Raw genomic sequence first — 16,467 nt, 5'->3', positions numbered from 1 at the left:
TGCTAAAGGACTTTTAATTTCTCCAGGCCTTCTGACTCTCTTCTCCAAGCTAACATATTAGTGAAATTCAGTGGAAAGTCCCCTCCCATGCGCTAAAATCAAAGAGCGCCTTGAAAAACCAAACTACTTCACAGATTTTACTTGTCCTGATCATGCAGTTCCCCCACAAAGAAACACATGAAGAGATAGTATTTTGGGGGGACAAAAAAGACAAGATCATTTTCAATCTCAGATTTCTGGCTTTTAGTTAAAATTTTAACTCTGGATTTTGACTTTATTATTATGAAGGAGGATCTGCTTCACAGGAGATCCTGTGAAGTTATTAAGTTAAGTTATTCCTTAACATTTTCAGGATGAAAACCACAAGGAAGAATATACTTTAACATGAGAGTTCTGGCATTGCCAACTCATGTGGAAAACCCTATGAACTGCCTAGAGCTTGAACTAAGAAGCTGCAGAGGACTTCTGCTCACGCCACTGCAGTGCCTTTCCTGATGCTTTTCCTCCTAATGAAAATCCACTTCAATAATATTATGTGTCCTTTAGGTTACTCCTTCTCTAAGAGCTAGCGTTCATCCTAGACAGAATTAGAAGTCAGAGATAATGCATTTGTATCCTAGCTCTATTGGCTGTGTGACCTTAGAAAAGTTACCACCCCTCTGTTTTTCAAGTGTTTCTTGTAGAACAAATAGGTTAACTCACCTAACCCTAAAGTCCCTTGATGCACTAACATCCTTATGCGTGTGTGCTCAGTCACTTCAGTTGTGTCCAACTCTTTGCAACCCTATGGACTATAGCCCACCAGGCTCCTCTGTCCATGGAATTCTCCAGGTAAAAATACTGGAGTGGGTTGCCATTTCCTACTCCAGGGAATCTTCTAGACCCAGGGATAGAAATGGCATCTTCTGCATTGCAGAGGGATTCTTTACCCACTGAGCCACCTGGGAAGCCCACTAACATCCTCAGGTTATTTTAAAAAACCAGATCCCACAGAATGTCAGCTGAGAAGATGGCTGAAATGCTCTATCTCAGGGTTTGTCTCCAAGGTAGTTTAATAAATATAATGGGGTAAACATGAAGTCAACAGTTCATTCCACAAATACTTATTGAGCCTTACTATGTTCTAGGGATTGTAATAGGCACAGAGCATAAAGTGAAATAACCATCATAGATACAGAAATCAACCAAATTTCATGTTGGTTATTGGACCAGCATCTTGGAGTAGGAATATACAGTGGTCATCCTCTTCTAAAGTTGTTTATAACTGGAAGGTCTGCTTGTTATTGATGGCTGATTTTTGACTTGGACAGGACTGAATATTCTGACACTTAAGCCTTTAAAGATTAAGCTTATTCCTTTTATGAAGTAATTAAACGTATTTCCTAAAACCCTATCTGGGGTAGAGTTTATTAGTCACTGTCACAATCTTGGGGCTGACTGCAGTTTCATTGCAATAGCATATTCCCTGCCCACCTGTCTGGGAAATTATCTCACTAAACTTTTATCATCTTTCACTTGGAAATAGCAATGTAGCCAACCCCCACTGAACTAGAGGAAATGTAAGTTTCTCTTCTGCTTTCTTGACCTTATGATTTCCTTTGATGTAAGACCTATTCGTGACCTGTCTTCAGCAATAACTCCTCCTAAGATCTTCATAAGTCTGGGCTTCCTCCTTAGTTACTACTAACTCATTACCATCTTAGGGCTTCTCACAAATCATTTAAAGTTCCTCCGAGCAGTCCTAAACTGATCTCACTGGGCCGAATGCAGAGAGATGGATGGAGATGAAGAGGAGTCTCCTGCTGATTTTTCTCCCATCCCATCGCTACATAAGAAACAACTGCTTCTGCTGCTAATAAGCCGCTTTCTATTAATTCGTTGGTGAAAAGGGAGGAAAATTAAGGTTTCTACCTGGCCCTGCCCCACAGCTGGGGAAAAAAAAAATGCATGAGGAAGGTTTAAGAACTTTATGTTCCCATTCAGGTTCAAAGCTTCTCTCACAGAAGCTGGCCCCCAGGTCCCCTTTACTAATTGCTCAAATCGCTCCGTTCTTCCAAGTTTCTCTCCCTCCAAGCCGCCCCCCAACCCGCGCCACCCGCAGTCTCTGAAGGAAAAGGTGTTCTGTTAAACATGAAAACCTGCGCTAGGTCTTTGAAGTGCAGAAGCCACCGACGAAGACCGAAAGCCTCGCTTTCCCGCCTTCCTGGTTCACTTCGAGAGGGGCTTTTGTTCCCCGAACTTGAACTTCAGGCTCCAAGCAGAGGCAGGTGAGAACCGCCGTCCCCGCCCAGCCCATAGCCCCTTCTTCCCCAGAGCATTGGAAGCCCGTGCTCCAAGAACTGTGCACTCGCAGCCCGCACCCACCTTGCTGTCCCGACCGCCCGCCGCCCCGCCCCCTCTCTCGCCCCGCCCTCATCTCCGCCCCGCCCCTCGCTTCTCCTGCCCCCAACGTTGTCTCCGACCTCCTCTTAGACTCGCTGCTCTCCCTCTTGACGTTCTTCCTTTCCTCCTCCTAGCTTCCTCCAGACAGAACTTAGTCACTTTTTTAAAGTACCTTTTTTAAAAAAAATTCCAGTTTATGAGAAAGTTTCAAAAAGGGTCGGAGGAATCCCCTTCCGCCATTTATCTGAAGTCGCCCGTCGTCTTTTGCCGCATTTACCCTGCGTCAGTAGGAAGGATCCTCTCTCCCTCCCCAGCCACCCGGGGGTCTCTCTGCCACCCACTGAGGGCCTGCAGTTCCAGGGACGGGAAGCCGACTGTGATGTTAAAGAGTTAAAGAACTGCAAAACCTTCCTCACGAAGGAACGGGTGACCTTGAGTACCTTCTCAGACCTCGGGGCGGAGTGGGGAGAAGGAATCCCTGGGCCGCTGATCTGGCTGCTATTCACTCTTGAAGTGAGGGAGTTTATTGGGCTTATTCCAGTCAGATTCTTGGCTGAAAGCAAAGGAAAGTAGGTCCTCAGAGACAGACCCAGGTCGAGGGTGTCCCCGTCCAGGACCGTCTGAGTTGGATTCTGCAGTTTGGGAACTTGGCGCTCACCAAGGGAAAGCTAGAATGAAAAAGAGAAAAGGGAAAGAAGAAAGAAAAAAGTACTCCAGTGAAAGAACAAACAGAACCCCAAACAAAACAAAACCTACATGTTCTGGCTTCCCACTTCCTCTGTTTGCAGTAAAGGTTTTCCTGAGCAACTACAAAACAAAATACAGAAGTGATAATTCTTGGTGCAAGACGTTGGCTGCTAAGGAACCTAGAGAAATTTACACTTAAGTTCCACCCTTGACAGTGAAATTGCTCAGGCTTTGTCAGCGTGCTTCTAGTTCTGTTGCAGCTACAACCAGATGTGTAGCTTCCAGAGTCCAGTGTAGGCGACTGGGGGGCTGTTTGCACCTGAAACACTGAGCATTCTGAGGCCAGGCTCTTGGTCTAGTGGGCTCAACCTGAAACTGCACACTTCAGACGGAACTCAAACCCACAGTCTTCTAACTGAAACCACACAGTCTGTCTTAGGACTTAGTGAAGCTCAGGTTCTTTTTGTCTGGGCCAGAAGCAATTCAGCAAAGTGATAGGTAAGAAGTAGATTTATTAATAGCCTTTGTAAAGAGGTTGCAGGAAAATGGGGCTCTAGAGGATGGTCATGTCCCAGGCCTCAGGAGAGTTATGGAATAGGCTAGCAAGTGAGGGTCTTTAGCTTTGGGTAGGAAGGAATTCAAGAGCGGAGCCATAGAAAAGTGAAAGCATAGATACACAGTCCATAGGCAGAATGAGGTCTGTCTCAGAAAGTGAGAATGGTCCCCAAAATATGAGGTAGTTAGTTTTTATGAGCTGGATAATTTCACAGGCTAAAGAGTGGGAGGATTATTCCAACTATCTTGGGGTAAAGAGGTGGAGATTTCTAGAAATTGAGCCACCACCCAGTTGGGACCTTTTATGGTCAGCCTCAGAACTGTCGTGGCACCTGTGGGCGTGTCAGTTAGCATATGCTGATAATTACAATGAGTGTATACTGAAGCTCAAAGTCTACTAAAAGTCAAATCTTGCTGCCATCTTGGGCCTAAACAGTCTATTTGGTTCTAACCAGTTTATGTCATATCCTCAATGGCTGTGTTGTGCCCTGCCCCCATCCCTCCTGTGTCAGACCTGTCTGTGGTCTTATGTTCTTTTAATTTTAAAAAGTTAATTGCTAATACTAAAATATTAGGAGACTTGTTATAAAATCTGGATTTCCAGTTTTGGGGGGAAAAAGATTCATTCTTTCCATCAACCCTGGACCTTTATTTCCTCACATTTTAGCAGAAGACAGTTATTAGATACATTACATTGCTGTCTTTACCAGGCCAGATGCACATGTTGCTTCCTGTCCAGTCCCTGTGGGAATTTGAGTGTGGGCCCCTGCCCTAGCTCTCTGCCCCCTGGGAGCACTCCTCCCTAGAAGGCTGACCCTCATCTTCTGTACTTAGCCTACTCTCATACCTCCCAGGGACTCTTTGGAGCCTTGCCCTGCCTCTCCCAAGTCTTGAGAAAATATTTTAGGAAGTCAAGTTGAAGCCATCAATTGATATAAAACCAAAGGAAACTGAAGAGAAAAGGAAATGAATATGGTCATAGATGACAAACAAATTTTACTTCATCAACATAAATAAAAAGGAGTTGATGAAAGACTATTAGAAGACCTATGATAGGATATGGTTATTATTAACATTGGTATCCTGTGCTTCATTCTTTCCCTCTTCTAGTCCCATGACTTGTTTGTTGAAAATAATAACAGTTCTCTTTATTGAATATTTACCATACACAAAAGATGAACTCCCTAGGTCGGTAGGTGCCCAAGAGAATGCACTGGTCATAGCAAACACCCTCTTCCAATAATGTGAGAGATGACTACGCTATGCATAGACATCATAGATGGTCAATACCCAAATCAGATTGATTATATTCTTTACAGCCAAAGATGGAGAAGCTCTCTACAGTCAGCAAAAACTACACTGAGAGCTGACTGTGGCTCAGATCATGATCTCTTTATTACAAAATTCAGACTTAAATTGAAGAAAGTGGGAAAAACCACTAGACCATTCAGGTATGACCTAAATCAAATCCCTTATGATGATACAGTGGAAGTGACAAATAGTTTTAAGGGATTAGATCTGATAGACAGAGTGCCTGAAGAACTGTGGATGGAAGTCTGTAACATTGTACAGAAGGCCATGATCAAAACCATCCCCAAGAAAAAGCAATGCAAAAGGGCAAAATGGTTGTCTGAGGAGCCTTACAAATAGCTATGAAAAGAAGAGAGGTGAAAAGCAAAGGAGAAAAGGAAAGATATACCCAGGTAAATTCAGAGTTCCAAAGAATAGCAAGGATAAGAAAGTGTTCCTAAGTGATCAATGCAAAGAAATAGAGGAAGAGAGTAGAATGGAAAGACTAGAGATTTCTTCAAGAAAATTAGAGATGCCAGGGTAACATTTCATGCAAAAATGGGCACAATAAAGGACAGGGACGGTATGGACCTAACAGAAGTAAAAGATACTAAGAAGAGGTGGCAAGAATATACAGAAGAACTATGCAAAAAAGATCTTCATGACCCAGATAACCATGATGGTGTGATCATTCACCTAGAGCCAGACAAAGTCAAGTGGACTTTAGGAAGCATCACTACGAACCAAGCTAGTGGAAGTGATAGAATTCCAGCTGAGCTATTTCAAATCCTAAAAGACAATGCTGTGAAAGTGCTGCACTCAATATGCCAGCAAATTTGGAAAACTTTGCAGTGGCCACAAGACTGGAAAAGGTCAGTTTTTATTCTAATTCCAAAGAAAGGCAATGCCAAAGAATGTTCAAACTACTGCACAATTTCACTCATCTCACACGCTAGCAAAGTAATGCTCATGCTCAAAACGGTCCAAGCTAGGCTTCTCAGTATGTGAACTGAGAACTTCCAGATGTTCAAGCTAGATTTAGAAAAGGCAGAGGAAGCAGATATCAAATTGCCAAGATCCATTGGATCATAGAAAAAGCAAGAGAATTCCAGGAAAACATCTGCTTCATTGACTATGCTAAAGCCTTTGACTGTGTGGATCACAACGAACTGTGGAAAATTCTTCAAGAGATGGGAATACCAGACCATTTTACCTGCCTCCGGAGAAATCTGTATGCAGGTCAAGAAGCAGTCAGAACTGGACATGTAACAATAGACTGGTTCCAAATCAGGAACCTAACCTCACTGTTCCTTGTGTATGGTTCAGTTCAGTTCAGTCACTCAGTCGTGTCCAACTCTTTGTGACCCCATATACTACAGCACACCAGGCTTCCCTATCCATCACCAACTCCCAGAACTTGCTCAAACTTGTGTCCATCCAGTCAGTGATGCCATCAAGCCATCTCATCCTCTATCGTCCCCTTTTCCTCCTGCCTTCAATCTTTCCTAGCATCAGGGTCTTTTCCAATGAGTCAGTTCTTTGCATCAGGTGGCCAAAGTATTGGAGCTTCAACTTCAGCATCAGTCCTTCCAATGACTATTCAGGACTGATTTCCTTTAGGATTGACTGGTTTGATCTCCTTGCAGTCCAGGGGACTCTCAAGAGTCTTCTCCAACACCATAGTTCAAAAGCATCAATTATTCAGTGCTCAGCTTGCTTTATGGTCCAACTCTCACATCCATACATGACTACTGGAAAAACCATAGCTTTGACTAGACAGACCTTTGTTTGCAAAGTAATGTCTCTGCTTTTTAATATGCTTTCTAGGTTGGGCATAGCTTTTCTTCCAAGGAGCAAGAGTCTTAATTTCATGGCCGCAGTCACCATCTGCAGTGATTTTGGAGCCCAGGAAAATAAAGTCTCTCACTGTTTCCATTGTTTCCCTATCTATTTGCCATGAATTGATGGGACCGGATGCCATGACCTTAGTTTTCTTAATGTTGAGTTTTAAGCCAACTCTTTCCCTCTCCTCTTTCATTTTCATCAAGAGGCTCTTTAGTTCTTCTTTGCTTTCTTTAGTTCCTCTTTGACACCACCATAAGGGTGGTGTCATCTGCATATTATTGATATTTCTCCTGGCAATCTTGATTGCAGCTTGTGCTTCATCCAGCCTCACATTTCGCATGATGTCCTTGATATATAAGTTAAAACAGCAGGGTGACAATATACAGCCTTGACATACTCCTTTCCTGATTTGAAACTAGTCTGTTGTTCCCTGTCCAGTTCTGACTATTGCTTCTTGACCTGCATACAGATTTCTCGGGAGGCAGGTAATGGTCTGGTAGACTGCGATGGTAGATGAGCAATATTGCATAAGGTGATGAAATTTGTATAGAATTTAATACACACATACAGATGAGTACAAGTAAAACTGGGGAAATCAGAATAAGATCAGCAGGTTGTATCATTTGATTGTAAAATAGTACTGTAGTTTTGTAAACTATAACCACTGGGATAAACTGGATAGTGTACAGAAGAGCTCTCTGTTTTATTTCTTACAATGGCATGTAAATCTACAATTATCTCAATTATTTTAAGTAAACAACCAAAAAATTATATTTTTTCCTGAAAACAAGGAAATTTTAAATTATTTATTAATTTGAAAAAAATTCCAACTTGCTTTGAATCCATAAATGCTCATTATAATAAGCAAAAGACATTGTCTAAATAAAAAACATACAAGTCTTTTACCCTATTTAAAAAAAAAACCCCACTGAGAGTCATCTGGAATAATGTCTTCTCAGGGAAAACATGCTAGCACCTACTAATGATTTCCTTCCCCTTTTTGATGTTCACGAAATGACCTTCAAGAACTTTGCCCAGGACTGGCTCCTACCATTGGAAGAATCAACTTTCTTCCCCCTTTCCCAAATTGGAACAGTGTGTGCCCATCGACAGTCCTCTGGCACCTGTCCCTGGCTCCATAGTCCCTGGAAGCCTGCCAATGACCTTCTCATATACAAATTCTATTGGTATCCCAGCTGGAGTAGGTCCAGGCTTGGAGACATAGCTCATTTAAAGGCAAGTATGCCTTCTCTAATAGTATCACACACAGTTTGTGCTTTGGTATCTTCCTACTGATATTTGTATGATGTGTATCCAACATCATGAAAGTTAGAGCAGGTAAGGTGTTCTGAGGCGGAAGCCAGGAGGTCCTGAATGCAAATCCACATCCCATGATTTTCTAGAAATATGATCTTGGGCTAATTGATCCAATTCTCTGAGCTTCAGTTTGCCCATCTGCAAAATAGAACCAATAGGACCAGTAGTAGCTACCATTATTGTTAGGTGGTAAGATAATAGTGAAAAATAAATGAGATGGTATTTGTAAGAGTGCTGAGCACAAATTGATAGTAACAACAAAACAGATGAGATGAATATATCTGCTTCCTCATCAATGTGTGAATACATGTGAATGCATGGGACTTCAGAACTGGAAGGTCCTGGAGAACTTGTCCAGTCCTCCCTCCCACTTAATGAGACCAGTGTTCATGAAACAGCAGATTTCAGCATTAAACTCCATCACCCATTACCATCACAACTTCTGTACCTGAGCAACATACCTGTACCTGCTATGCTCTGTCAAAACTTGGAAAAGCCCTCTTCTTTGGTCCAGGTACTTTAAACCTCTAGCTCATTAATTCTTACTACAATTCTGTAATGAATGCCCACTTATCTTCATTTTACAGCTGTGAAAAATGAGGCTTAGAGACGTTAAGTAACTTGTCCAAGGTCACACAGTAAATGGGATTCAGCCCAATTCTGTCTGAATCTGAAGTCCTTGCTCTTTTCTACACTATTTCACTACTTTAAAAAATGTGTTTATTTTTTTCAAGTCTCGTCCCCCTTTTCTGTATAACTTTTGCTATGGACTGAATGATGCCGTCCCAAAATTTGTATGTTGAAGCTTTAACCTCCAATATGATAGTATTTGAGGATGGGCCTTCAGGAAGTATTTAGGATTAGATGAAGTCATGAGAGTGGGGCCCTCACAGTAGGATTAGTGCCCTTATAAGAAGACTTCCCTGGTGGTCCAGCGGCTAAGATTCCAAACTCCCAATGCAGGGAGCCTGGGTCAGGGAATTAGATCCCGCATACTGCAACTAAAGATTCTGGATGCCACAAAAAAGATCAGAAATGCCACAACCAAGACTCAATTCAGCCAAATAAATAAAATAAATATTTTTTAAAAATCATTATAAGAAAAAGAAAAAGGAAAGACACAAAAGAGCCCTCCCCACCTCCCTCATCCTTGCCCCCATCCCATGCACACAAGGTTCTGTGAGCACTCAGCAAGATGGTGGTCACCTACAAGTCAAAAGTCAAGAAAGGAGGCCTGCCTCAGAATGAAGCCTACCTTTGCTAACACCTTGATCTTGGAGTTCCTCGTCTTTAGAATGTGAGAAATAAATGTCTGTTGATTAAGTCTCAGTCTGTTAAGTCTCAGTCTGTGTATTTTGTTCTGACACTGTCCAAACAAACTCAGACACTTGCTGCATTCTTACCTTCCTTTTCCAAACCTGACCTCATTCAAGGGCTTGCATTTCAGCCTGTCCATCTCTCAGCTCCCAGCCTCCTGCCCTTCCCATTGTCCACTGAAGTTGGGTTGTGACAATAGATTTCTTTGAAAGAAAATAGAAGAACAATGAAAAGTGGCCTAATTTCATTTTTAAATGTGCAGTAATTTTTGTGGTAATTATTTGCAAGAAAGATAATTGGACTACCTACTTAATATTTTGGGGCCTCCCTCATGGTTCAGATGGTAAAGAATCTGCCTGCAATGCGGGAGACCTGGGTTCGATCTCTGGGTTGGGAAGACCCCGTGGAGAAGGAAATGGCAATCCACTCTAGTATTCTTGCCTGGAGAATTTCATGGACAGAAGAAGAGCCTGGTGGGCTACAATCCATGGGGGTCCCAAAAAGTCACACATGACTGAGCGACTACTAACACTTTCACTACTTAACACTTTAATACTCTATTTAGGGTTAGTAATGTTTAATTAACACTCCTCACATTTTACATGAAAAATGATCAATGAAAAGTATGTACCAGTCAGGATTCTCTGCAGTAAGCAACAGAAGTCAATTCTGACTAAGTTAAGCACAAACAGGATTTTTTTTTTCTTTTTAATATTGGGAAGGTCATAGAATTTTCCGGAGTATAAAAACCACATTGTGGAACAGACATCCATGATGATGTTTAGATTCATGTTGATACCTAGTGAAAATATACTGGTTAAGCCAGGATGCAATTTGGTGACCCAAGCATGATCTTGAAGGATAAAGACACCCTTGGCTATAAAAATGGGAAAGCGTGGCCTTGAGGTTTAAATTAAGTTTACATGATAGATGACAACCACTATTTCTAATTTAACTCAAGTACAAACACATGTACCATCTCATAAATCTTACAAAATTGAATCTACAGGGCACTGTAAATAATGCATATATCCTATCAGTTGTATTGCAAATACAGACTAACAAGCCCAATGTTAAATAGCCACCTAATTTATTTGTGCATATTTAAGGCTCAAAGTTGCCCCCCAAACTCTCACAATCATTTTGAAGCCACTTTTAAAAATTTGAGAGGGGTTAAATTTAATGGATTAAATCCATTAAAATGGGTTATTGGCGGTCATTCAGACTCAGGGCAAGCAGCCAGTCCTGACATTCTGACTGTGAGGGTTGCAATACAAAACAGCTCATTATTTCTTCCTCCCACCAGAACAGAAAGCACCTTTGTCCGCTCTGCAGATGGTTGCTGTAAGTCACCAAGATGCCTTCACTTCTGCTGGCTGCAGGTTAGAGAGATAGGGTGAGAAATAATAATAGATGGTCTTTGGACACCTTTGTCTGGGACACCCTTGGGGTCTAACTTGACATTTTCTCAGGCCATCTTCGAGGACTATCAATACGACCTGAAAGTGTGGTTTCACTGTTATTTGCTGCAGTGAAAGAGGAAATGCCCCACCAACGTTCCCTGTTGCACCATCTTGCTACTTGTAAGATAAGAGAGAAAAACAATGGTAACACAAACTCCCAGCTCTTATTGAGCAGACACTATGTGCCTGGGATTGGGCCAAGCACTTAGATGCTTTCTATCCTTTTATCCTCATGAGAATTCTGTGCAGAGGGCTCTGCTACATCTCTGTTTTACAAATGAGGAACCTGAAGATCTGAAAGGCTGTGCAACTTCTTCAAGGACAAACACATAGAGAAAGAGAGAGCCTGGAATTAGAATCCAGTCTGTGATGGAGCCACCATGCCTTGCTTTGCTCCTTTCTTGTGGGACCCCGGCTTTTCTTTCCTTCTTAGCATTTTTACTAACAAGGACTGCAGTCTCTCAATGCCCTCCAATTCTTTTCACACCTCTCTCTCTTACCTGTTAGTCCCATGGCAATGCCCTTGGAGTGTAACTATTAGCATTGCTCGCTGGGAAGTCTCTGTGTTCTTACTGGAACATCACAGAACACAGTTGGCCTTTGAACAACATGAGTTTGAACCCATGTGTGCATCCATATATACATGGATTTTTTTTCTCATTAGTAAATGCTACAGGCCTACACAATCCGACGTTGATTGAATCCATGAATGTAGAGAATCAGCTATAAATTATATGCAGATTTTTGACTGCAGGAGAGTAAGGTACCCACACTGTTCAAGGATCAACTGGAATGAAATTATTAAAACCAAATGACCACTATCTTAGGGGCCTCTATTTATCTCCCACCCTTTCAGATCATGGTATCTTGGCCTCTTTTCCGAGTTTTCAGCCTCAAATTTCTTTGATTAATATTTAAAAGTACAAGATATTTTAGAACACTAGAACTCTAAAATATATAACTCAAAACAAGAGAAGAAAGTCATCAAGTATATTTTGATGGCTGTGGTTATTATACTGTCTTGTAGTGTGTGTGTGCTCAGTCACTCAGTCATGTCCAGCTCTTTGCAACCCATGGACTGTAGACTGCCAGGCTCCTCTATCCGTGGAATTTTTCAGCAAGAGTACTGGAGTGGATTGCCATTTCCTACTCCAGGGGATCTTTCCCACCCAGAAATCGAACCTGTGTCTCTTGGCAGGTGGATTCTTTACCACTGTGTCACGTGGGAAGCCCTATTGTAGTAGTTACTCTTTTTGGCCACATTGCTCAGCTTGTGGGATCTTAGTTCCATGACCAGGGATTGGACCCAGGACTGCTGCAGTGAAAGTGCTGAGTCCTAACCACTGGACTGCCAGGGAATTACCTGTAGTTATAATCTTTTAAGTGGTGGTCTCCATTGTTAAGTTATGATCTTCCTTGAGGGCTGGAACTGTTTTATTCCTTTTTATATTTCTAGCACTTAGCTTAGTGCTTCAATAATGTTTGTTGAAAAATTAAAGAAAAATTAATAATTTAATCCTAAATAGACTAAAATAACTATCATTTGCAAAATGTCTGTTAATGTCAACTGGCATTAATGTCAATTTGTCAAACAGCCCTATTTGTCTTAAATTTTTGAGACCATGAAATATAAAATAATGTTTTTAGGTGACAGCTCCTTCCCATCTTGGCCTGGTTCTCTGTTTTGCCAACAAAATTTCCACTTCAGATGCCCACCAACCCCTCTATCACCAAACACCATCTGCTTAAATTGATATTACTGTGTTGGCCAGTCCCAGTGCCCTGAACAATGTAGACAATTGAGGATTCTACCTTCAGGTGGAGGGCAGAATAAGGTGGATACTTCTGGGTGTTACTTTTTTTTTTTTTGCCTGCCCTGTGGGGCATGTAGGATCTTAGTTCCCTGACCAAGGACTGAACCCACGCCCCCTGCATTGGGAGCATGGAATCTTAACCACTGAACCACCAGGCAAGTCCCCTGAATATTGCATGATACAGCATTTTGTAGAGCAAAACAAGGGACTGAAATACTTCTGAATATTTCCTATTTTTGTTTTCTGTCATTTCCAACCTTCTTTGCAAAAAAAGCTGGGGGTGGGGGAGAATCAAAATAGGGCCTGGCCTACTTTGGGGTCTCTCCATTTTATTGGTGGTCTAAAACATTCTCAACATAACACAAGTCGTAACTGACTCAGAACTCAAAGCAGCATCCACTGACTCCAAGTCCAGTGCACTTTGCAATAGATTAGGACTTTGCTTCTACTTGAATTTTACTCATCAGGAACCCATTCACTAATTTGGTGACAGAGGTGAGAGTGTGCCTTCCAATTTATAAAAATGTCAATAATCCCAGGAACATTAATACACAAGAGGAAATTCAAATAACAATAAATTTAACCTCAGTTATGATTTTCCAAAAAGATACCAAGAACAAAGTAATATGATAATGAGGCACTGTTTTACATTTATGATACTACCAACAAAGTCTATACTGATCAATTTGAATGATGGGAGGATTATGCTGAAATCCTCCTTGATGCAGCAAGCTAGATTGCTATCATTTTGGAGAAAGCAGTTTGCTAACAGATACCACAGACCCCCAAGATATGGTTCACACCCTCCCACTGGATCACTTGAGTACATAGGATTTAAATCAACTGAAGAAGATAACCATCTGAAGGAAGATACTGATTTTATGGAAGATGTACTATATAATATAAATAAATCTAAGTGCCTAGCAATACAAGATGGTTTTAAAAAATTATGCTACAGAGACTTCCCTGGAAGTCCAGTGGTTAAGACTCCACACTTTCAACAGTGCATTCAGTCCAAGGTCCCAGCAAACAGATCCAGGGTCACCCCTTGCTCCAGCTTCCAACCACCCTCCAACCTTTTTCCCGGTAGCAACTTTCAGAATCAGCCACTCAGCTGTCTGTGATCACCGGGTCCAGCCAACACCATTTTTTTTTAAGCTAAACTGCTTATTACCAATCAACCATGGGCTCCCAGATTTGTCAGAATTATTTCACTGAGATGCAGGCCACCATCTCTATGCATCTGCTGGCCTCCTATACCTACCCATCTCTGGGCTTCTCTTTCAACCTCAACGATGTGGCTCTGGAGGGTAGGGGCCACTTTTTCCTCGAATTGGCCAAGGAGGAGCACGATCGCCTCTTGAAAATGCAAAACCAGCACGGCAGCAGGGCCCTCTTCCTGAACATGCAGAAACCATCTCAAGATGAGTGGAGTAAAACCCAGGATGCTATGGAAGCCGCCCTTCTCCTGGAGAGAAACCTGTACCAGGCCCTTTTGGATCTACGTGGCCTGGGTTCTGCCTGAAAAGACCCCCACTTCCATGACTTCCTGGAGAACCACTTCCTAGATGAGGAGGTGAAATTCATCAAGAAGATGGGTGACCACCCGACCAACCCTGAAAGCTGGCTAGTCCCCAGGCTGAGCTGGGCAAATATCTCTTCAAAAGGCTCACCCTCAAGCACAACTCGGAGCCTCTGGAGGCCAGTGGGCTTTGAGGAGCCCCACTAATGTCAGGGCTTCTGCCTGAAGCCCCTCTCTGCAGCCACTAGGCAAATTTTTAACACCCTGGAGCCTTCTCCCAAGCCTTGGACCAAATGGAAACAATAAAGCTTTTAATAGCAAAAAAAAAAAAATTCTGCACTTCCCCTGCAGAGGGTACAAGTTTGATCCCTGGACAGGGCAGTAAGATCCCACATGCCGTGTGACGTGGCCAAAAAAAAAAAAAATTATGCTACAGCAAATGAAGGGAATGTTATACTGACATTAAAATTGTAATTAGGAATAATCTGTAATAGTATGTGAAAAGAGTGCTTTATGACATAATGTTTAGTTAAAAAATAAGAAACACAAAAGTACATATACTCAAAGATAACAAACAATAACAAATATATATATATATATATGAAAGAGAGAGAGAGGGAAATTTGAATGTAAGAGGTTTTTTTACCTCTTGATCTCTTGGGATCAGCATCTGAGGGGGAGTTGGACTGAGGCGGAGTGGAATTCCAGGAGGAACTTTCCTGGAAGTTGCAGTGGCTTTGGGGGAGGCAGCTCTTTTCAAGTTGGTGGGCATCTTTCCTCAAGGGAAACGTCTAAGAGAAAGGTTAATGGGAAAAACTAGAGTCTCCACTGCTGCAGCTGGTCTTGAGACCCACTCAGAAGTCATTTGTCTCCATCTTCTATCAATACTGTCCACGTTGGTGTCCCCGCCCCCTTAGCGAGCACTTTTGCTGGTCTAGGTGGCTTTCCTAAGCAGGATGACCAGGACTCTTAGGCCTTAGGAGTTTGAGCTCCTGGTCACTTTGCCCTTCTCAGGCTAAGGCTGCTGCAAGGGAGTACCAAGTAGATTATCTGCGGTCAAATACAATCTCCCATCCCCGCCCCCGCCAATGTATTGGGTTGGCCAAAAAGTTCATTTGGGTTTTTCCGCAGTTACGGAAAACAGGCCTGCCTCAGGATGATTCTTTACCTGTTTGAGCAGGTGACTTCTTTCCAAGTTTGCTCATTTCTTGGTATGAGGAAGCTGAAGGGACTGGGCATTCGACAAAACTTGAATAGGATTCCTGCTGTGCACCCTGGTGGAACATCCTCTTCCTGGGAGCCAAGATCTGTAAGCCCTCAGAGCCCAGAGTTTCAGGAACAGGAGAAAAGAATTCTCCCAGTGACTCTGGGTGTGTGGGAAGGCAGGGCCTTGGTTCTTGGACACATGTATTCTGTCAGGGACACCACACCATAGAATGGTGGTGGATTTAGGGAATATACTCCAAGGTACCTACGCCTCCCAGCCAGCCTCTCAGTTCTGTGACAACTATTACATTGTTCTGTGTGGTGCAGTTCAGAATAGGGCTACGACCCCAGGGTCAGGTACCCACTACCACACTTTGTTTGCTACAAAGTATGTCCCTTACTCAAATGTGATCTTTTGCAGGATCTCCTTTTAGTAGATCAAACACTTTGTAAGCCCTTGAAAAATGGTGCTGAGGCCTGTAAAAAATTATTGTGTGTATGCTTAGTCACTCAGTCATGTCCGACTCTTTGCGACCCCATGTACTGCAGCACACCAGGCTCCTCTGTCCATGGGGATTCTCCAAGCAAGAATACTGGAGTGGGTTGCCATGACTTCTCCAGGGGATCTTCCTAACCCAGAGATCGAACCCAGATCTCCTGCATTGCAGGCAGATTCTTTACCAACTGAGCCACCAGGGAAGCCCCCCAAATTATTAAAGAACCTCAGTGGAGTTGGGAGACCAGAAGGGGGAGCTCTCATGCCCTGCTACAATAGCAGAGCCCAACAGGAAGAAGGGAGAAGGCAATGGCATCCCACTCCAGTACTCTTGCCTGGAAAATCCCATGGATGGAGGAGCCCAGTAGGCTGCATTCCATGGAGTTGCTAAGAGTCAGACACAACTGAGCGACTTCACTTTCACTTTTCACTTTCATGCATTGGAGAAGGAAATGGCAACCCACTCCAGTGTTCTTGCCTGGAGAATCCCAGGGATGGGGGAGCCTGGTGGGCCGCCATCTATGGGGTCGCACAGAGTCGAACACGACTGAAGCGACTTAGCAGCAGCATACC

General features: G+C 42.8%; 1 pseudogene; it reads left to right on the top strand.

Moving 5' to 3' along the window:
* Positions 1–13,799: 13,799 nt before the first annotated feature.
* Positions 13,800–14,386, top strand: LOC105005270 (annotated as a pseudogene).
* The last annotated feature ends 2,081 nt before the right edge of the window (positions 14,387–16,467 follow it).

The sequence above is a fragment of the Bison bison genome, unplaced genomic scaffold (genome assembly GCF_000754665.1).
Source record: "Bison bison bison isolate TAMUID 2011002044 unplaced genomic scaffold, Bison_UMD1.0 scf7180017864487, whole genome shotgun sequence".
In the NCBI taxonomy this organism is placed as follows: Eukaryota; Metazoa; Chordata; class Mammalia; order Artiodactyla; family Bovidae; genus Bison; species Bison bison.
The sequence above is the reverse complement of the archived record's forward strand: the minus strand, read 5'-3'. Positions and strand labels throughout refer to the sequence as shown.